Source organism: Bombina bombina, chromosome 4 (genome assembly GCF_027579735.1).
Source record: "Bombina bombina isolate aBomBom1 chromosome 4, aBomBom1.pri, whole genome shotgun sequence".
Classification (NCBI taxonomy): Eukaryota; Metazoa; Chordata; class Amphibia; order Anura; family Bombinatoridae; genus Bombina; species Bombina bombina.
The window spans coordinates 1053908546-1053932341 of NC_069502.1; the positions used below are offsets into that span (position 1 = coordinate 1053908546).

The 23796-nt window shown below is 38.0% G+C and overlaps 1 protein-coding gene across 1 annotated transcript in view; it reads left to right on the forward strand.

Annotated features, from left to right (window-relative positions):
* The window catches only part of RTN4 (reticulon 4), a 179563-nt gene that overhangs the window by 91550 nt on the left and 64217 nt on the right, over window positions 1-23796 (forward strand). The window lies entirely within an intron of this gene.

The window sequence follows — 23796 nt, forward strand, 5'->3', positions numbered from 1 at the left end:
AGAAATTGTGTATGCTGGATCGATACTATGCGGTGCCGGTGTGTACTGACGTTTTTCCTATACCTAAAAGGCTTACAGAAATTATTAGCAAGGAGTGGGATAGACCCGGTGTGCCCTTTTCCCCACCTCCTATATTTAGAAAAATGTTTCCAATAGACGCCACTACACAGGACTTATGGCAGACGGTCCCTAAGGTGGAGGGAGCAGTTTCTACTTTAGCAAAGCGTACCACTATCCCGGTTGAGGACAGTTGTGCTTTTTCAGATCCAATGGATAAAAAATTGGATGGTTACCTTAAGAAAATGTTTATTCAACATGGTTTTATTTTACAGCCCCTTGCATGCATTGCGCCTGTCACTGCTGCGGCGGCATTCTGGTTTGAGGCCCTGGAAGAGGCCATCCAGACAGCTCCATTGAATGAAATTATTGACAAGCTTAGAACGCTTAAGCTAGCTAACTCATTTGTTTCTGATGCCATTGTTCATTTGACTAAACTAACTGCTAAGAATTCCGGATTCGCCATCCAGGCGCGTAGGGCGCTATGGCTTAAATCCTGGTCAGCTGACGTGACTTCAAAGTCTAAATTACTCAACATTTCTTTCAAGGGGCAGACCTTATTCGGGCCTGGCTTGAAGGAAATTATTGCTGACATTACTGGAGGCAAGGGTCATACCCTTCCTCAGGACATGGCCAAATCAAAAGCCAAACAGTCTAATTTTTGTGCCTTTCGATATTTCAAGGCAGGAGCAGCATCAACTTCCTCCGCTTCAAAACAAGAGGAAACTGTTGCTCATTCCAGACAGGCCTGGAAACCTAACCAGTCCTGGAACAAGGGCAAGCAGGCCAGAAAGCCTGCTGCTGCCCCCAAGACAGCATGAAGGAACGGCCCCCTATCCGGAAACGGATCTAGTGGGGGGCAGACTTTCTCTCTTCGCCCAGGCGTGGGCAAGAGATGTTCAGGATCCCTGGGCGTTGATCATATCTCAGGGATATCTTCTGGACTTCAAAGCTTCTCCTCCACAAGGGAGATTTCATCTTTCAAGGTTATCGGCAAACCAGATAAAGAAAGAGGCATTCCTAAGCTGTGTGCAAGACCTCCTAGTAATGGGAGTGATCCATCCAGTTCCGCGGACGGAACAAGGACAGGGATTTTATTCAAATCTGTTTGTGGTTCCCAAGAAAGAGGGAACCTTCAGACCAATCTTGGATCTAAAGATCTTAAACAAATTCCACAGAGTTCCATCATTCAAAATGGAAACTATTCGGACCATCCTACCCATGATCCAAGAGGGTCAGTACATGACCACAGTGGACTTAAAGGATGCCTACCTTCACATACCGATTCACAAAGATCATCATCGGTTCCTAAGGTTTGCCTTTCTAGACAGGCATTACCAATTTGTAGCTCTTCCCTTCGAGTTGGCCACTGCCCCGAGAATTTTTACAAAGGTTCTGGGCTCACTTCTGGCGGCTCTAAGACCGCGAGGCATAGCGGTGGCTCCGTATCTAGACGACATCCTGATACAGGCGTCAAGCTTTCAAATTGCCAAGTCTCATACAGAGATAGTTCTGGCATTTCTGAGGTCGCATGGGTGGAAAGTGAACATGGAAAAGAGTTCTCTATCACCACTCACAAGAGTCTCCTTCCTAGGGACTCTTATAGATTCTGTAGAGAGGAAAATTTACCTGACTGAGTCCAGGTTATCAAAACTTCTAAATGCTTGCCGTGTCCTTCATTCCATTCCACGCCGTCAGTTACTCAGTGCATGGAAGTAATCGGCTTAATGGTAGCGGCAATGGACATAGTGCCATTTGCGCGCCTGCATCTCAGACCGCTGCAATTATGCATGCTAAGTCAGTGGAATGGGGATTACTCAGTTTTGTCCCCTCTACTAAATCTGGATCAAGAGACCAGAGATTCTCTTCTCTGGTGGCTTTCTCGGGTCCATCTGTCCAAGGGTGTGACCTTTCGCAGGCCAGATTGGACGATTGTAACAACAGATGCCAGCCTTCTAGGTTGGGGGCGCAGTCTGGAACTCCCTGAAGGCTCAGGGCTTGTGGACTCAGGAGGAGAAACTCCTCCCAATAAATATTCTGGAGTTAAGAGCAATATTCAATGCTCTTCTAGCTTGGCCTCAGTTAGCAACACTGAGGTTCATCAGATTTCAGTCGGACAACATGACGACTGTGGCTTACATCAACCATCAAGGGGGAACCAGGAGTTCCCTAGCGATGTTAGAAGTCTCAAAGATAATTCGCTGGGCAGAGTCTCACTCTTGCCACCTGTCAGCGATCCACATCCCAGGCGTAGAGAACTGGGAGGCGGATTTTCTAAGTCGTCAGACTTTTCATCCGTGGGAGTGGGAACTCCATCCGGAGGTGTTTGCTCAACTGGTCCATCGTTGGGGCAAACCAGAACTGGATCTCATGGCGTCTCGCCAGAACGCCAAGCTTCCTTGTTACGGATCCAGGTCCAGGGACCCGGGAGCAACGCTGATGGATGCTCTAGCAGCTCCTTGGTTCTTCAACCTGGCCTATGTGTTTCCACCGTTTCCTCTGCTCCCTCGACTGATTGCCAAAATCAAACAGGAGAGAGCATCAGTGATTCTGATAGCGCCTGCGTGGCCACGCAGGACCTGGTATGCAGACCTAGTGGACATGTCATCTCTTCCACCATGGACTCTGCCTCTTTGGCAGGACCTTCTAATACAAGGTCCTTTCAATCATCCAAATCTAATTTCTCTGAGACTGACTGCATGGAGATTGAACGCTTGATTCTATCAAGGCGTGGCTTCTCCGAGTCAGTCATTGATACCTTAATACAGGCTCGGAAGCCTGTCACCAGGAAAATCTACCATAAGATATGGCGTAAATATCTTTATTGGTGTGAATCCAAGAGTTACTCATGGAGTAAGGTTAGGATTCCTAGGATATTGTCCTTTCTCCAAGAGGGTTTGGACAAAGGCTTATCAGCTAGTTCTTTGAAAGGACAGATTTCTGCTCTGTCTATTCTTTTGCACAAGCGTCTGGCAGAAGTTCCAGACGTCCAGGCATTTTGTCAGGCTTTGGTTAGGATTAAGCCTGTTTCTAAAACTGTTGCTCCCCCGTGGAGCTTAAACTTGGTTCTTAAAGTTCTTCAGGGAGTTCCGTTTGAACCCCTTCATTCCATTGATATTAAACTTTTATCTTGGAAAGTTCTGTTTTTGATGGCTATTTCCTCGGCTCGAAGAGTCTCTGAGTTATCTGCCTTACATTGTGAGTCTCCTTATCTGATTTTTCATTCAGACAAGGTAGTTCTGCGTACCAAACCTGGGTTTTTACCTAAGGTGGTTTCTAACAGGAATATCAATCAAGAGATTGTTGTTCCATCATTGTGTCCTAATCCTTCTTCAAAGAAGGAACGTCTTTTGCATAATCTGGACGTAGTCCGTGCCTTGAAGTTTTATTTACAGGCTACTAAAGATTTTCGTCAAACATCTGCCCTGTTTGTCGTTTACTCTGGACAGAGGAGAGGTCAAAAAGCTTCGACAACCTCTCCTTTTGGCTTCGGAGCATAATACGCTTAGCCTATGAGACTGCTGGACAGCAGCCCCCTGAAAGGATTACAGCTCATTCTACTAGAGCTGTGGCTTCCACCTGGGCCTTTAAAAATGAGCCCTCTGTTGAACAGATTTGCAAGGCTGCGACTTGGTCTTCGCTTCACACCTTTTCAAAATTTTACAAATTTGACACACTTGCTTCTTCGGAGGCTGTTTTTGGGGGAGAGGTTCTACAGGCAGTGGTTCCTTCCGTTTAAGTTCCTGCCTTGTCCCTCCCATCATCCGTGTACTTTTAGCTTTGGTATTGGTATCCCACAAGTAATGGATGATCCGTGGACTGGATACACTTAACAAGAGAAAACATAATTTATGCTTACCTGATAAATTTATTTCTCTTGTAGTGTATCCAGTCCACGGCCCGCCCTGTCCTTTTAAGGCAGGTCTAAATTTTAATTAAACTACAGTCACCACTGCACCCTATGGTTTCTCCTTTCTCGTCTTGTTTCGGTCGAATGACTGGATATGGCAGTGAGGGGAGGAGCTATATAGCAGCTCTGCTGTGGGTGATCCTCTTGCAACTTCCTGTTGGGAAGGAGAATATCCCACAAGTAATGGATGATCCGTGGACTGGATACACTACAAGAGAAATAAATTTATCAGGTAAGCATAAATTATTTTTTTTTGGTGAACAACCTGGGTTGTCCTTGCTGATTGGTGGATAAATTCATCCACCAATAAAAAATTGCTGTCCAAGTACTGAACCCAAAAAAAGCATAGATGCCTTCTTTTTCAAATAAAGATAGCAAGAGAACAAAGAAAAATTGATAATAGGAGTAAATTAGAAAGTTTCTTAAAATTGCATGCTCTATCTGAATTACAAAACAAAAATTTTGGGTTCAGTGTCCCTTTAATGACCACAGCACTTTTCCATTTTCTGTCCGTTTGGGACCAAGGCTATTTTTGCGGTGTTTGTATTTAGCTGTAATTTTCCTATTACTCATTTACTGTACCCACACATATTATGTACTGTTTTTTTCTCGCCATTAAATGGACTTTACTATAAATAAAATTATAAAATATGAGGAAAAAATGGGAAAAAACGCACTTTTTTTAAATTTGACCCCCAAAATCTGTTACACATCTACCACCACCAAAAAACACCCATGCTAAATAGTTTCTAAATTTTGTCCTGAGTTTAGAAATACCCAATGTTTACATGTTGTTTGCTTTTTTTGCAAGTTATAGGGCAATAAATACAAGTAGCACTTTGCTATTTCCAAACCACTTTTTTTTCAAAATAAGCACTAGTTACATTGGGACACTGATATCTTTCAGGAATCCCTGAATATCCCTTGACGTGTGTGTGTGTGTGTATATATATATATATATATATATATATATATATATATATATATATATATATATATATATATATATATATATATATATATATATATATATATATATATATATATATATATATATATATATATATATATATATATATATATATATATATATATATATATATTAGAAGACATCCCAAAGTATTGATCTAGGCCCATTTTTGTATATTTCATGCCACCATTTCACCCCCAAATGCGATCAAATAAAAAAAAATTGTTCACTTTTTCACAAATTTTTTTCACAAACTTTAGGTTTCTCACTGAAATTATTTACAAACAACTTGTGCAATTATGGCATAAATGGTTGTAAATGTTTCTCTGCGATCCCCTTTGTTCAGAAATTGCAGGCATATATGACTTTGGCGTTGCTTTTTGGTAATTAGAAGGCCGCTAAATGCCACTGCGCACCACACGTGTATTATGCCCAGCAATGAAGGGGTTAATTAGGGAGCTTGCAGGGTTAATTTTAGCTTTAGTGTAGAGATCAGCCTGCCACATTACACCCCCTGATCCCTCCCAACCGGCTCTCGTCCCTCCCCCACCCCACAATTGTCCCCGCCATCTTACTGACAGGCTCTGTAGGATCGATTTCCCCCCCCCCCCCCCCCCCCCCAAACAGCTCTCTAACCGTCCCCCTCTAACCTATTGGTAGCTATCTTGGGTACTGGCAGCTGTCTGCCAGTACCCAGTTTACAATAAAAAAAATTTTTTTTTTCTTTTTTTTCTGTAGTGTAGCTTACCCCCCTCCCAGATCCCTTAGATCATTTTTATTATATTTTTATATCCCGCTCTCTGCCACTTTTTCTTCACTATTTTTCTGCAGTGTAGCGGTTCCCACCCGCTCCCTGTCCGTGCGTTCGTGCCCCCGGCTCCTCCACCTACGATCCTGTCCCCCTCTGGATCAAAGAAGGCATAGATGGCCGCCCACGCTGGCTGCCACCCACAGATTGCGGCCATCGATGGCCGATGCAGAGAGAGCCACAGAGTGGCTCTCTCTGCATCGGACTGCTAAAAAATGTTATTGCAGGATGCCTCAATATCGAGGCATCACTGCAATAACCGGAAAGCGGCTGGAAGCGATCAGTATCGCTTCCAGAGACTGAGGACATGCACGGTACGTCCTTGGTTGTTAAGGGTATTTTTTTGGAGGGCATACCCTGCACGTCCTCGGTTGTTAAGGGGTTAAAGTGTTGGGTCATTGTCATAACCGTGCTAATTACCTATCTGCACTGGTTGTACGGGCATTATTTCAAAGAAGGGGTCCCACTATTTATCTATGCATTTATTCCTCTCTCCTGTGCTTAGAGAGATTGGACAGCAGTACGATCATGCATACAGAATTTTGGTTAGTGTAAAATGCATGTCATATTTTATTCCTACTTATTTAATACATATTTCACAGGATGGTGCAGATATTTGGATTTAGCATTTTTAATAGAATATAGATACCACCCTTTAAGGGCTGAAGGCATTATAATACTCCTACAGTGAAATCTCTAAAGCACTATTATTGAGCATTATGTATGAAGGTGACCTGTAAACTGATGAATCATTTTGTCCTAAGGAGACATGCGGTAGCTTAGTACAGAGAATGATGAATCCCGTGTTTGTGGCAAGGGGTTAATTGACGTCACATATTTGCTATATAGTCTGCAGAGCTTAAAGGGATAGTAAAGTCCAAATTAAACTTTCATGATTAAGATAGCGCAGTGATGGTGAACCTTGGCACTCCAGAGTGGTGAAGCATCATGGGAAATGTAGTTCTGAAACATCTGTAGTGCCAAGGTTCGACATCACTGAATAGGGCATGTAATTTTAATCCACTTTTTCTAATTTACTTTTATCATCAAATTTGCTTTGTTATTCTTAGAAATTAGCATGAGCCTATCTAAGTTTAGCTTTCAACTAAGCCATTGAAGGCTGCCTTTTATCTGAATGCAATTGGCAGTTTTTCACAGCTAGAAGGCGTTTGTTCATGTGATTCAGCACTAATTGCCTGAAATGCAAGTCTTTCAAAAGATCTGAGATAAGGAGGCAGTCAGCAGAAGCTTAGATAAAAGGTAATTACAGAGGTAAAAAGTGTATTAATATAACTGTGTTGGTGATGCAAAACTAGGGAATGGTAAATAAAGGGATTATCTATCTTTTTAAATAAGTAATAATAATAACAACAATATTATTATTTTTATTATTTAAGCAAGCCAAGAATGATTGAATCACAATTTCACATTTGGTTAGGTATGAAAACTAACTTTTTTTTTTAATTTTTTTTTTTTTTTTTTTTTTTTACTGTAATTGTACTGTGCAGTGTACAGCATTTTACTGTAATTGTACTGTGCAGTGTACAGCATTTTACTGTAATTGTACTGTGCAGTGTACAGCATTTTACTGTAATTGTACTGTGCAGTGTACCTTTGTGACCTGTCCTACTCGTTGTGATTGGTGAGAATGTTGGTCACTGTATTTTGCTGCTTTATAATAACAAATGTATAACATTTGTAGTGGATCTGACCAGCTTGGGGGATGTATAGAAGTTGAATTGTCTTTTATCTTTGTCTGCAAGATCCTTCAGCATGTCCTGTGAATAGCCTTTCACATTCAAATGAAGACAGCCCCCCTGCATAAGACCTGCTTGTGCAGTTGGCACCAATCGTTCATCAAGTGAATGCTCAAAATCAGCAGTCTGTTAGTCTGGGGTATGGGAGGCGTGTTCTCTCCCTGGCTGAGTCACAGCAGCCACTACGTTTCTCAGTGACCTGCCGATTGGAGCTCTTTTCACTTCCTGCTGGAGCAGTTAGTCAGCTGTGCAAGGTCTGGCTGCATGCGAGCAGACCCAAGATGGATTCCAAAACCGGTTTGTGCTTTGTGTTTTAGTCTATTGATTTTATAGAATATTTGTATCTTTTTTTTTTATTTATTTTTATTTATACTTTTTTGTTTTTTTTTGTTTACACATTTAAATGAATCTTTCCAACCTATTTAAATGTAGTTACAGAGAATAAATGCTACAATCATCCCTTTTTAAATCTAAAAGTGTATTACATTTCTTTTTTTTTAGACTTATTCTGCAGCGTGTCATGAAGTCTCTTTGATGGGAGCCAGCAAGTAGTGTTGGCTGTGCTTTACATGTAAGGCATAGATGCTCCCAGTGCTATTTTTAGAGGTAGCAGATGCCACTCTGTGCTTACTTACCAAATGTCGGCAGCTGCAGTTGCTTGATTTAAAGTGCACTTTCTTTGATGTAAAATGGCAATTTATATATTTGTCTTCAGAAAAAGAATGTATTTATATTCACATGTATTTATTTTTAAATTGGTGTATTGGAAATCATTTTTTTCAATTGACCCATTTAGTCTGGGTGACGTCATTTTATGTAAACCAGTGTTTCATCAAGTGCTTTTATGTCATTTAAATTTGAGTATCTGTAATTTGCTTGCATGGTTTGAAATGAGTGCTGTGCTGCCGCAGAACCTGCAAAATAAGTTGTATGAAATGAATGAAGTGCCTTTACAGATCTTTTGGGGGTACCTCCTTGCCTTTGGATAACAAATATGCACAGTCTTTAGCTAAATTGCTAGAACGTATTTCAGTCTCTAAGTCCTAAAAATATAACATTGTTTATAAATGAGTTCTATACTTGCTAGTTACATAGTTTTTCCTGACCTTTTTAAGTAATGACTATTTGTTTAATGGTTTATTTGTAAGTAAACTTACTGTGATTAATTGATTTAATATATTCTTAGTTTTATTTAACCAGCCATATGCTTTTAATCAAAATTATTCCCAGTTATAGCTCTGAATTTATTATTTAAAAAGCTTTTTTTTTTTTTTTTTTTTTTTTTTTTTTTTTAAGGTTGTTTTTTTTTTCTTCTTCTTAAAGACTTTCTGATGTTTTATCTATTTTAGTTATTTTGTGTTTGCATAAATGTGTGATGGTAACTGTTTTACCCTCTATAAAAGGATAAACACACAGTTTAAAATCACTCAGCAAGCTTTGGTCAGAAACTTCAGTGCGTTACAGGCAATGGGCATACGTTTTAACTATGTTTCAGGGTTTTATCATACAACCATCTATTTAAAGGGAAATTCTGGGCAAAATTAAAATGTATGTAGATCAATTACTACTTTGAATAGAAACATTTACAATATACATGTATTGGCAAAAATGCTTGTAGCAAAAGTTATCAGTTTTAGTATTTTATGTCCATGTGATGCATAGCTAGATATTCTCAGTGCACCAGCATTTTAAAAACTGCAGCCACTCAGAGAGCCAATGTGGTTTGTATCATATCAGTATTGCAGATTGAGTAATTACTAGATGATACAAGCATCTTAGGCTGTCTGGGCATGTGTTGTATGTAAAATGCTGGTGCACGGAGCAATATTATTAATAGAGCAGTCTACTTGAAAAATCTTATTGTTTAAAGATAGATGATCCCTGTTTATTACCCATTCCCCAGTTTTACATAACAAACACTGTTATATTAATACTTTTTACCTCTGTGATTACCTTGTATTTTAGCCTCTGCAGACTGCCCCCTTATCTCTGTTCTTTTTGACAGTCAGTGTTGACTCAGAAATAGTGAGCACAATGTTAACTATATGAGACACACAAACTAACATTTACTAACTGATAAAACTGTCAGAATGCACTGAGATAAGAGGCGGCCTTCAACAATGAATAGCAGGAGAACAAATCGGATTTGGTCAAAGTAAATTGGATAGTTTTTTTAATTGACATGGCTTAGCTAAATCATAGAAAGTTAATTGTGACTTGACTGTCCCTTTTAAAGGGATACTAAACCAAAAGATTTTCTTTTATGATTCAGATAGTACATGCAACTTCTTATTTACTCCTATTATCAATTTTCCAGGTGCTGAACCAAAAATGTGCTCGCTCCAAAGCTTACATTTCTGCTTTATCAAATAAAGATACCAAGTGAGCAAATCATAAATGATAATAGGAGTAAATTAGAAAGTTGCTTAAAATCGCATGCTTGATCTGAATCATGAAAGACAAAAAATTGGGTTTATCACTTTTAAGTACACTCTTAAAACAGCTATAACTCTTATTAGAAGCATTTTGCTAATACATCTATTCAAGACTAAAATACCTCTGTGTGCATTCCAGTTTTGGCTGGAAATGGTTTAGTAAATGGAAGTGGTTTATTACAGTAGAATGTCCATAAAATAAAAACATATTTATCTAATGTTGGCTCTCTCCCATGCAGTTTTAATAAAATCTGAAAATCGTTGGCTTAAACAATAAGGTGCAGACTGTTTGAGCTGTGTCTAGTTAGCTGCTTTCTGTCCACGTGTTCACAGGTGCTAATGGTGTTTTCCTCTGCTGGATGTTTGGGGAATACACGTGCTTCTGTGAGCTCACCAGATGTCCAGACACATTGTACTAAAACTCTGGGTAACTTACTCCTGTCAGAATTTGGAAGCTGATATTGTATATACAGGCATAGGTGTGTGTGTAATAGTAAAAAAAAACGCATGAAAAATACAGCTCTGGGAACATTTGTTTCCTGTCAAACATTTGTAAACTGTTGGAGGCAAAAGATAGACGTTCAGGTTACCAAAAACTGAAAAAAATGCCTACTATTACTCAGTTATAAACAAAGACCTTATTCAGCGAGAAAGTAATGGGTTTAAAACTTGCAGCTGTTCTCCAACAATGAAAGGACATAGATAACAATGCCTACAGGTGTCCCAACGTTTGATTACTTATGAAACCTATGTCTATGTAAAAGCATTGTTCTAACTTGTTACAGGCTACAGTTACTACACCCACTTAAAGGGACAGTCTACCATAGAATTGTTATTGTTTTAAAAGATAGATAATTCCTTTATTATCCATTCCCCAGTGTTGCATAACCAACAGTTATATTAATTTACTTTTTACCTCTGATTACTTTGTATCTAGGAACCTTCCAGCCCCTTGATCACGACTGTGACTGTGTATTATCTATTGTCTTAAATTTAGCATTGTTTTGTGCTAAATCTTAAATAACCCCCTGTGCCTAAACACAGTGTTATCTATATAGCCCACATGTACTTTCTGTCTCTTTGTGTTGAAAAGAGATTTAAAAAGCCTGTGATAAGAGGCAGCCCTCAAAGGCTTAGAAATTAGCATATGAGCCTACCTAGGTTTAGTTTAAACTAAGAATACCAAGAGAAAAAAGCAAATTTGATGATAAAAGTAAATTGGAAAGTTGATTAAAATTAATAGTCCTATCTGAATAATGAAAGTTTAATTTTATACTAGACTGTCCATTTAAAGTTATGGTAGTGATTTTTTTTTTTTTTTTGTGTGAGCAAGAGTTTGAACTGTTATTTAATTGGCATTCTAGCTGCAAAAAAAAATTGTGTGTTCTGTTTGGCTAGATCGACGATTAGAGAACAGTTCAAACTGTTAGCTCACAAGAAAAATACTTTTAAAGTGGGCGGCTGGAGCTCAGGGTATGAGAATTGCATCACTATATTAAAAAGTAAGTTATAGTGCATCATCATTAAAATGGATGAATTAAAGTCTATTAAAGGAATTGGAAACTTTATTATCATAAGCATTAAATGGACAGCTTTGTGCTGCATGAAGTCATAGATTTGCCATCATAATGACGAGGAGAAAGGCAGAGGACACATATCATTATAACACTTAAAAGAATAGGTATTTATTTGCCTTAGAGAAACTGCAAAGAAAACCAAGCTGTTGAGGGTACAGTTTCCTACACCATCAAAAGAAAATGGAAAATTTGTCTCTGAAACCTTACATTAAAGGGACAGTCAAGTCCAAAAAAACCTTCATGATTTAAATATGAAATGTAAATTTAAACAACTTCCCAACTTACTTTTATCACCAATTTCTCTTGGTATTCTTAGTTGAAAGCTAAACCTAGGAGGTTCATATGCTAATTTCTTAGACCTTGAAGACTGCCTCTAATCTGAATGCATTTTGACCACTAGAGGTCATTAGTTCATGTGTTTCCTATAGATTACATTAAGCTCATGCATGTCAATTTACCCTAGAGTGAGCACTGATTGGCTACAATGCAAGTCTGTCAAGAACTGAAATAAGGGGCAGTTTGCAGAGGCTTAGATACAAGGTAATCACAGAGATGAGTAATAAAGGGATTATCTTTTTAAACAACAAAAATTCTGGTGTTGACTGTCCCTTTAACCCCTTCGCTACTGGGAATTTCAAACCGAAGAACTCCATTTTTACTTCATTAGCCCACAGTAGTATGCTGTAGAGCTGTTACCACTAGACTTAGCTCAAGGCCTATTGAGTCCGTTCTCAGACCTTATAAAGAAATCACTAGTGGATCAACTAGGTGGGTGCCTAAACCTTTGCACGTGCTACATTGAGTATTTTATTTTTTCACGCTGTTATATTCAGTGAAGTAATTGCATTAAAAATTGCAGAAATAAATGTTTACTGCAAAGGTTACGTTAACATATTTTGATTTATTTTGATGCCAAAACTTATACACACTGATTTAACCTTTTATTTGCCAGAGGCTTGCTTGTATGGCAACCTTTCATGTAGCTGATCTGGTTCCCTGTGACTGGTTGAATTGCGCTTATATTATCTTATTGCATTGCCTACGGCACAAGGGTGCAAATCTGCCCGTTTTAAAATGCCACTGTAAAGCTATGCTAGTAGGTAAATGGGGCTCAGCAGGTTTCCACAACTGCAGGTGTTCTGTTGAGAATTTCAATCTGACGTCCCTTCCGGTCCGGTATTTCCATACATCTGATTGGTCCGGGTCCAGTGAGTGACAGGATTCACAACCAATCAGACCCTGTAATCGCCCATCTTCACTATCTATTTTGCCTCTGCCTGGGGGGTTCAAGGGGGGGCAAAGCCCCCCATGTAAACCTCATTCCCCAAGGTTTACTTGGGGTGTATGCCAAAGGGTCTGCCTTGGCCCACCAGGCAAAACAGATATCAAAATAGTCACCGGAAGTGACGTCAGATTGGAGTTCTCGACAGAACACAGGCACTGGGGTTTATATCTCTCACACACCCCTACATACATACCTACCTTTGTATGACTGCACATGACCTGAATGCTAGATATACCAATCTGTCAAGCCTTGCCTTATGCTATTTTGCTCACATTTTGGCGTCCTGCAGAGCATTACTGAATCATTAGTCCTTTCCATGTTAAACTGCTACTAAATATGGTTTAGTTCACAGTAAGATAAACATCTTTGAAGCTGAAAAGTTTGATATGTTTATGCTGCTATAAGGTTCTTCATTTGGGGAAATATTCCATTGTGTATCAAATGAAATTCAAATGAGTCACACACAAACCCCTGAAGGGCACTCTGACCTGCTGAGATCTGGCTTTGTGTGCTGATTTATATGGAAATAAGGCTTGTAGCCTTTGAAGCTATGTTAGAGTGTAAATGTTTTCACAAATGGTACAATAGCAAATACATGTATTTATATGAAAACTGTAGTTCTGCTGCTGTTTAGCAGTTTGCAGTTTTATAGCAATGATGTGGGAAGCCTTTATTAAAGGGATAGTAAACACCAAAAATGTTGTTGTTTAAAAATAGATTATCACTTTATTTACCATACCCCAGTTTTGCATAACCAACACTGTTCTAGAAAAATACCTTTTTCTTCTGTAATTACCTTGTATCTAAGCCTCTACAGACGGCCTCCTTATCTCAGATATTTTGACAGACTTGCATTTCAGGCAATTAGTGCTGACTCGAATAACTTCATGTGCACAATATTATCTATATGAAATACATGAACTAACATCCTCTAGCTGTGAAAAACTGTAAAATGCTGAGACTGCCTTCAAGGGCTTAGAAATTAGCATATGAGCCTACATAGGGTTAGCTTTCAACTAAGAATAACATGAGAACAAAGTAAATTTGATAAAAGTAAATTAGAAAGTTGTTTAAAATGACATGCCCTAAATGAATCATGAAAGTTTAATTTGGACTTTACTATCCCTTTAAATACAAATTTTGATCTATGGTCATCTGACCAGTAAACATATTACAGCTTTAGTATTGTACCCTTTACTTTTTTTCCCATGTTCATTGTATTGCACATGATGTGGTGTTTTTGGTTTTTTTAATAGTTTTATAAAGACTCAATATTTGCATCTGTCTTTTTTTTTTAAATGATTCCATCAAATCCACAATAAAAATGAATTTTTATAATAAAGACTCAATATGCAATTTCAAGTAATGTTATTTTGTATTATGCAATCGCTTATACAGCAAACCTGTAGATTTACAGTGTACTAGATTACAGGAACTACTGAAAATCTACTCTAATATATATGTGTGTTTAAAGTGGCTAATCCTGTTAGTGACTATAGTGCACAGATTGTATGGAGAAGATATTTTACTTGCTTGTTGAATTCTGTGCTGCACTAGGAAACAGTGGAGGTGTTGCCTTTTTTTAAGTGGTCTGATGCCGAGAGTTGGTAGCATATTACATCAGCATCACTAATATATCTAATCAGTGAAAGTGAAATTCTCCATTTTGTTAGAGCAGTTTCGTTACTACCTGTTCCCTATTTAACAGGACACTGTACTATAAACTTGTTTGTTTCAAATGACTTGGTATACCTACTACAAAGCGTTAAATGTATGGTAAAATTGTTCCTTCGTTTTTATTTTTGTATTTTACATATGGTTTTGTTCATTTAAACTACCACCTGTTGCCCAGGACATGCTCATAACAATGGCCAGAGTTGCAAGTAAAGCAGACCTAATGTTCGCCATAATTAGCTTTTCAGTACATAACAGAGAAGTGGTTGAACGAGCACAACCAGCTTTTTCCCAGATACAAAATATCTCTCCCTCTTTGACCACACTAGGAGATTAATTAGTGCCATCTCCTCATATTTACGGTCATTACCCCCCCCCCCCCCCCCCCCCCCCCCCCCACTTATTTTCAGTTCCCAAGGCGGAACATGCTATGATCGAAGGTGTTATTGCAGAAATGCTGCATGTCTGCAGAAAGAATGGGACATATGCAGGAACTGTTAGTGCTTTCGCTTTGCGCTGCTCCACTTATGCTGTTCTTTTCAAACATTATGCTCTGGCTACACTGTAAGGTTTTTATTTTTTAACAGTGCAGCCAGAGCAAAGCACTGTTTGATGAGGACAGTCAAATAAGGAACAGTGCTGTCTTTCAGGTATTTTTATTCTCAACCCTGCCCCCCTTCCTGCCTTTCTCAGGCTGCAAAGTAGTGACTCCTGAATGTAAGACATTCTTGTGAGCTGTGTACTTTTTTTTTTTTTTTAAATTAGTACATCTTTATCTTATTAATATATATATATATATATATATATATATATATATATATATATATATATATATCAAGAGCAAAAGAAACAATTGAGACATTTTAAACTTAAAATGTTGTGTTTTTGTTTTGTTTTTTCCTTTGTAGCTAATTTGCAATGTAATCTTCAACTGCTGGCAATACATTATAAAACTTAAAGGGACAGTATACACCAATTTTCATATAACTGCATGTAATAAACACTACTATAAAAAATAAAATGCACAGATACTGATATAAAAATCCCAGTATAAAACGGTTTAAAAACTGTTTAGCTCTGTTGAAAAGCCCACTGCAAGTGGGAAATAAGACACTCCACCCCTCCTCCTCCCCCTTCTTTTGCATATGAAAAGACCCTTTACACATACAGGAGCAAGCTGGAGTTGGGTATCTGACGGTATTCTCGTAAAACTTTGGGGATTGGTTAGGAGTCTGAAAATCAGAGCAATGTTATTTAAAAATAAGCAAAACTACATTTTCTTTAAAAAAAAACAAAAAAAAAAAACTTCATGGGCTATATAAATCTGTAAAACATTTCTGCAAAGCAAAAAATGATTGTATAATGTCCCTTTAAACTGCTTTTGTGATGAATTAAGCCTTTTCAACGTCACAATAGAGAGATGTGGATGGGAAGGGGGTTAATAGCACACAGTTCTGGACCTTAAAAAGGGACACCACATTAATCCCCAAATTGTGTTCACACCGCTCTAACAATTTCTGCCACCGCCAAAACTTCTAAATAAGATGCAGTGTTTTGGAACCCCAATAACTCACACAATTAGGTAACGTGCCTTTTAACCTTGTCTCAACAGAGGGTGAATTCAAATATTAGAGCCCACAGACAGAATGAGATTTTCTATGTGTTTAATAACAAAAATATCAATACAGGTTACACAGTGCCAAAATATAAAAACTTTCCAAAATAACATACAGGTACAAAGTTACAATTCTTTAAAAAAAAATAATTGGGACATAAAAAGATTACGCTATCTAAGATTATTACCAAATTCTTGAGATATATGGAGAACTTCTTTCAGATGTTGGCTGCTTGGGGTCCCAGGGAAGTTCTAACCCAGCCTTTCTGTTACATCAAGTTTAAAACTCAAATTCTCTTTGTCTTGTCAATGTCCCCGCCCTAGTCATAATTTATGACGAGTTAGCCAATGCACAGCTAGCCGTGACTCACAGTATCAGTCTCCAAGAGGAGGGGGGTCTTAAAACTTCCTACACATTACACAAAGAACATACAGTTCACATGAAACCAATCCACGTATCAATTACTCCACAGGATTGTATCATGACAGCATTATTCTATTGTTAATAAACACATTGCAATTGAGCTGATGCTTTAGTGTAATTGCCTAATTTGACAATTTAATTTTAAGGAATAGTTCACCCAAAATGTTTCTCCCCTTTAAATTGTTCCCAATTATTCATTTTATCTGCTGGAGTGTATTAAATTGTTTACAAGTAGCTCCTTTACCCCTATTTTGGCCTTATTTAGCCTGTGGTATCCCGACCTTTACTGAGTTTCTATACTGGAGTATATTCTATTGAATAGCCTAAGTAAACACAGCCAGCAGAAGAGATTACACTCTCAGTGGGGTGCAGGCTAGTTAAGTAATAACATGGTAATTTTCCATTGTTCTCTCTATGTATTGAACTTTAGTTTTCCAGACTAAGATAAGATAAGGGAGCAAGTCTGTGTACATAAAAGTGACGCTCAACCCATTGTAATAAGGCTGTGGTTTAAAAGCACAAAACCAGCAACTTTTCATATACACAAACCTGAAAATGCAGTTTTTCATACTTTTTATACTCTGCAGCTGGTATAATAAGTCATTGACAATACATTCTTATAAAAACAATTTTACAGTGTACTGTCCCTTTAATTTTATAATGAACTGCAGAAAAAGCCTCATTGCAGAAAGTGGGGAAAAAAAGCTCTGCCTCTCGGTTTCCAGTATAGGTGGGGATATGACAGGCAAACTAAGCTATAACAAAATAAAGGTAAAGGATCTGTTTGCAAACTATTAAAGGGACATAATACTCATATGCTAAATCACTTGAAACTGATGCAGTATAACTGTAAAAAGCTGACAGGAAAATATCACCTGCGCATCTCTATGTAAAAAAGGAAGATATTTTACCTCACAATCTCCTCAGCTCAGCAGAGTAAGTTCTGTGTAAAAAGTTATACTCAACTGTTCCCAGTTGCAGGTAAAAAAATTAAAAAAAATGAAGAAATGAAAAGCAGCCAATCGGCATCAGCAGTGCTGAGGTCATGAACTTTTACTGTGATCTCATGAGATTTGACTTAACTCTCATGAGATTTCATTGTAAACTTCCTTTACCTGATTGGTGAAATAGCATGAGAGTGCATGATGCTCATCCCTTCAGCTGTCCTAGGACAGACACACTAATATGCTGCTTAGAAATCCTTTACAATGGGAGGTGGCTACTGAGGAACTTTTGAGGTAAAATATCTTTCTTTTTTACATAGAGATGTTCAGGAGATATTTTCTAGTCGGCTTTTTACAGCTATGCTGCATCACTTTCATGTGTTTAAACATTTGGGTATTATGGCCCTTTAAATACACTCCAGGAAATAAAATGAACCATTGGGAACACATTAAAAAGGAGAACATTTTAGAGTACAATGTCCCTTAACGCTCCTGCATCACTCTGTCAGTTAAGATGAAAGTGCACTAGCCAACAAATGGCTGCAGTGGAATTTGTTTTTGAGGATGATACCAGAGCACAGTGAGTTCTAGTTACCTCGTGTGTTTAAAACAATTTAGCAATGGTTAAACACGGAGAAGAGATGGCTAGTCAGAAATAAACTGATCTAAAAAAATAGTGTAGATTTTTTCAAACGATATTCCTTTAGTAGATATTGTTTATCCTGATATAACACTGGCTTCGTTCTGAGTGGATGGCTTTTTCATAAAGTGTAGATGGATGTTTCCCTCCTCAGAATGCGGAGAAATATATATAAATAGTGTGTGTATGTGTGTAAATATATATGTATAAATTTATATATATATATATATATATATATATATATATATATATATGTATAAATTTATATATATATATATATATATATATATATATATATATATATATATATATATATATATATATATATACTAAATATAGGGGGTGTGAGAGAGTAGGTAATATTGCTAATTTGCTTTAAATGGTGCCACCCTTATAGTAAATATAAAATATAAAAGAAAGATAGAAAAAAATACCAGGGTATATAAGATTACCCTAGAACAGCAAGGGAATAAACGGCACACATAGAAGACTTTCAAAAATTTATTTATAATAATTTCCCAAAAAAACACTTAAGTATATAGCGATATCTTATCTGTCAATATCAGTTACCACTAAAGACAGCAAAATCTAAAACATTTTAAGTGCACTTAGACCTAATACTTTCCCTATGCTATAAATTACAAAAAGACATCATAAACAATAAGGGGTTAACCAGAAAACTCATGTTTATAACGAATGTTACATAGAATCTAATGTTTATAGGACATTTATAGTAAGTAGGCAAAATACATGTTAAACATATGGCTGCAGTCCAAACAGAGGTGAACTATATTATGTATCAAAAAGCGCTTGTTTTTCCTCTTTATATATACCAGGGAATCTTCTCTTAAGGCAAATAAATGTGCCGCAAGTAGTACTGCTGGATAAAGAGTCTCTAGCAAGTGTAATAATTCAGTTGGAAAACACAGCATATACTTAGCTTAAGTCCTCCGGTTTTTGTTGTTTCCACTTGTCTTCTGCTTGCAAGCACCTGTGATGATTACTTGGCGTGTGACATCAGCAATAGTGGGAGTGGTCTCTCGTCACCAGGGACTATGAGTGGCTATAGACAGAAGGATCCATTTGAATCAATTTTGCATTGTAAGTTTTGCCAAGAACTTTGACAAATGACTGTATGCACCTGTCCAGGCCTATTCCCTGAATCTTTTGTTTCTTCAGAGACATTTTTGGCTCTATACATGCAGCTGTACCTTTAAAGTGAGCTACGAATCTTTCAGGTGTGACTCCGACAGTGGAGTAAGTGGTTTTGAGGAGTGTGCTATTGGAGTGCAATGGAAGATGTGCCTATACGATAGGTGAACATATACATAACTTTGCGATACAGTCATTTGTCAAAGTTCTTGGCAAAACTTACAATGCTACTTCAGGATATCTTCATTGAATCCCGCATCGCCTAGATTGGTGAGTTGTTGTCACATTATTGACTGCACCGGGGCCGCATTACAAGCGGAGTCTATCGCCTTCCAGAGGGCTGAGCGTTAGTAGCAGCGACCAGGACAGGTCTGTGGCTTATTTATAAGCTGGCGTGACGGAGTGACACCACACACATACAGATTAACAGTATATCCTTGTACCACTAGGGTATACAATACTGGAAAATAAGAGTCTTTTTCTGTTCAACTTGGGACATTATATGTCTTTGCTCATTACTGACACTATACAATTCAAGGACACTTAGCTTCCACTGTGATTACTATTTTCTCACTATATTATTTATTGGTAATTTGCCTGATATTACCATTATCACAGTGTTTTCTGCAGTTGTCCTTTAAGGAACTGACCAATTCTCATCATGGAAATTTCACAACAACAATTTTTTTCACTAATGCCTCTTTCAGCAAGGGACAGCACTGATACAGATATCACTAGAGTTTTCTCAACAGATAAAGTTAATTATTCACTCTCAGGTCTTTTTGAAGAGATGGAAAAATTGCTCATTAAAGAACACAAATTGCAATGGGACATTTGGACTTTGGATACTTATGTTAAGCTTAAAATAATTCCCCGTGGGTTACGCATTAACAAATTCCCCACCTTTGATGTTTCTGATATAGATTTTATCAATTCCTGGAACGAAATATTGTCTGATTGCTCTATTCGTTTGATGTTATTGTTAAATACTTACAAATTGCATTTGCTAAATGGGGTCAGAGAAGAAATAGGTCTCTTGCAAGCTGAAATGAACAATAGGCTTGCTGACACTAATTTCTCTAGGTTTGATGAAATATTGAAAAGTGGTGTGGCTGAAGTGAAACAGAGTGTCTTAGAGATTAAGCATACAAAGTTTATTAGAGACCAATTGGACTACACCAATAATAGTGTGTACATTTGGAAACGTTCTGATAGAGGCAACTCTAGACGTGGTAGAAGTAGATCTAGAAACAGACGTCAGAACCAGACATCTGATAATAAAAACACACATAATGATCAACCAAAAATTAAGTCCAATCAGAAGAGAGTAACTTATTCCGATAGTGAATTTGAGTCAGGAGAAGATAATGAGCCTTCAGGGGGTGAGGAACCCCATAGGGGCATCCTTAAACCTGCAACCTCATTTTTGCACACACAAGCCAATGTACAAGACATATCCCAGGGACAAGTGGTTAGACCTAAAGATTCTAACCCAGGTTCTATTTCTACAAATTCTAAATATACTTATGTTACTGATACGGTGAGTGCACAGATACAGGGTACAAATGCCTCTCATGAAGACCAGGTTAATTTGGCTCAGGTTTTTTTGTCTTTCAACCCAGAAAACAGGAATAGGGTTAGGAGCACAACAGGGACAGAAACATTATCAGCTGAGGGGCAATCGAGGCAACAGAGGAAACAGGGGGCAAAACAAAAACAAATACAAGTAGTAGATAATGTTGTCAATTTATCTAAGCACACGCTTACACCAGCTCAATTGTCTGTATTAAGTTTGGGTTTGAATTTTTCTCCTGCAAGCAACTTTGACGTTTTTAAAACGTTATTAGATGTTAATAAATTGATAAGAAACATGACTCTAAAGAAATTTTATTGTGGAGCAAGTAATTTATCTGCAGCTGAGATAGATAACCCACGAGTAACATTATCATCACAAATGAAAAATACACGATATATACAGACATTCAGTGAGGTATGTGATACCCTTACACTGGAGCAATTAATGAGAGAGGGCGATTCTAAGACCCAATCAGACAACACTAATTTCTACGGTACTTTTAAGAAACCCTCTGAATTCTACCCTATACACACTAGAGGTCCAGTACTTGAAACCTTTTTTAAAAGAGTTGAACGCGACCTTACAGCACTGAAAGCGGTAGAAAATAAGATGCATTCCAATCTGACGAAACAACAAAAACTAGCCCTTGATGAACTCAAGAATAATAAAGATATTGTGGTGCGTTCAGCAGACAAGGGAGGTTCTATTGTGGTCCTCGATCGAGATATGTATTTACAAGAGGCCTTTCGACAGTTACATAATACTGACAATTATACTCTCTTGTCTGCTGATCCCACTTCAATATATAAACGTGAACTTTTGGGTATTCTGGACGATGGCTTGGAGGATGGGCACTTTGATCGTGACACTTTTGAATTTCTATGTGTTGATCACCCTGTAGTGCCCATCTTCCACCATCTTCCTAAAATACACAAATCCCTTACTGAAGTTAAGGGACGACCCATTGTCAGTGGGATTGGCTCACTGACTGAACACGTATCACAATGGATGGATGGAATCCTCCAACCATTTGTGCTATCCTTGAATAGTTATCTTGGTGATACGAAACATGTCATCCAAATACTAGAATCTAAAGAATGGAACTTTGGTCAATTTCGATGGGCCACAATTGATGTGGTTTCTTTGTATTCTTCCATCCCCCATAAAGAGGGACTGGAAGCAATTTCCTTCTTTCTCAAGAACTATTCGGGTTTTAGTCTGAACTTCCAGAAATACATTCTGAGGGTGCTGTGGTTCCTGCTCACCCATAATTACTTCAAATTTGAAGGGCAGTTCTTTCTCCAGGGGTGTGGGACAGCTATGGGGGCTAAGTTTGCCCCCTCCTATGCAAACCTCTTTATGGGTTGGTGGGAGCTGTCCCACATCTATGGAGATAGGAACTCCCACAGGCATTTGATCCATTATTATGGACGCTATATTGATGATCTCCTGCTGATTTGGGTGGGCGGGGACACAGCATTCTCGGAATTTATTGATGCTATAAATAGCAACAATATTGGTCTACAATTTACATCTGAATTATGTGCTAATACCATTAATTTTTTGGATATTTCTTTGGAAGGAACCAAACAGGGAAAGATAATCTGTAGTATCTATCGGAAACCATCTGCAGGCAATGCACTGCTGCATGCCAGCAGTTGCCATCCCCGACATGTCCCCTTTGCCGTAGCAAAGGGGCAGTTTGTCAGGGTTAGGAGGAACTGCACTCTGAATGACACTTTTTGTGAAAAATCACTAGAATTAAGTGATAGACTGAAAAGACGTGGTTATTCTAACCAAGTGGTTTCTAAAGCTAGAGAGCAGGTCTTAGACCTTGATAGGAACACTTTAATTCAAGGGTCTTCCACCAACACAGTCTCAGACACCCACCAAGGCGTTACTTTTGTAACAGATTTCAGCACACAATACACTGAAATATGCAGGATTGTTAAAAAACATTTCAAACTCCTCTCAGCTGACGATAAATTGGAAAATTGTGTCAAAACTGGTTTAAGATGTTCTTATCGGAGAGCGAAAACCTTGGCAAATGTTTTATCACCATCAATGTTACCTGAATTGAACAGACCTGTGAGTTCATGGTTAACTCACAAAGGTCTGTTCAAATGCAGACAAAAATGTCGGGTCTGCGAATACATCTTGGTGTCAAACATCTTTAAATCAGAAGTTACGGGTGACACTTTTCCAATCAACAGCTGCCTAAAATGCACATCAACCTATGTAGTGTATCTTCTCACCTGCATATGCTGTCACCTACAGTATGTAGGATTAACTACTAATGAGGTAAAGGTCCGTATTCGTAACCATCTATCAACCATTCAAGCAGGAGAAGCGAGTACTCCTTTAGTCAGACATTTTGCACGTTGCCACAATACAGACATTAGTAGCTTAAGGTGGCAGGCTATAGAGAGGGTGGTATGCCCACCAAGAGGAGGTGATCGCAACAAACTGTTGCAGAAGAGGGAGATGTATTGGATATTTAAGCTTCAGACCAGAGTACCTCTGGGTCTGAATTCGGAATATGACCTAATAAATTTTTGGAAATAAATTTTTAAAATTTTTGAAATGATCTGTTGGTCCATGCATCTCCCTTTTCTGTGACACAATCCTGTGATCACGGGTATCAATTTAGTCAAAGGATTTAATTTGGTATCCTAATACTTTAAATAACATTTAAATAGACGTGTCAGCTTGACTGGTTGTATTGTGTCAACTCTCCCTAGTCCCATCCTTCTAGCAATTTTTCTTTTTTCTATTTAGTATTCTAGCAAGCAATTTTTGTCTAACAATTTTTTCTGACACTTTTCTAGAATTAATTCTAGTAAAAGTTGTTTTTTTCTAGCAAACGTTTTCAGCAACTTCTGCTGGCAATTTTTCTAACTTTTCTAGTAATTGTTTCTGATAATTTTTCTAACAAAATCATGCATATATAAATATACACTATTTATCTAATA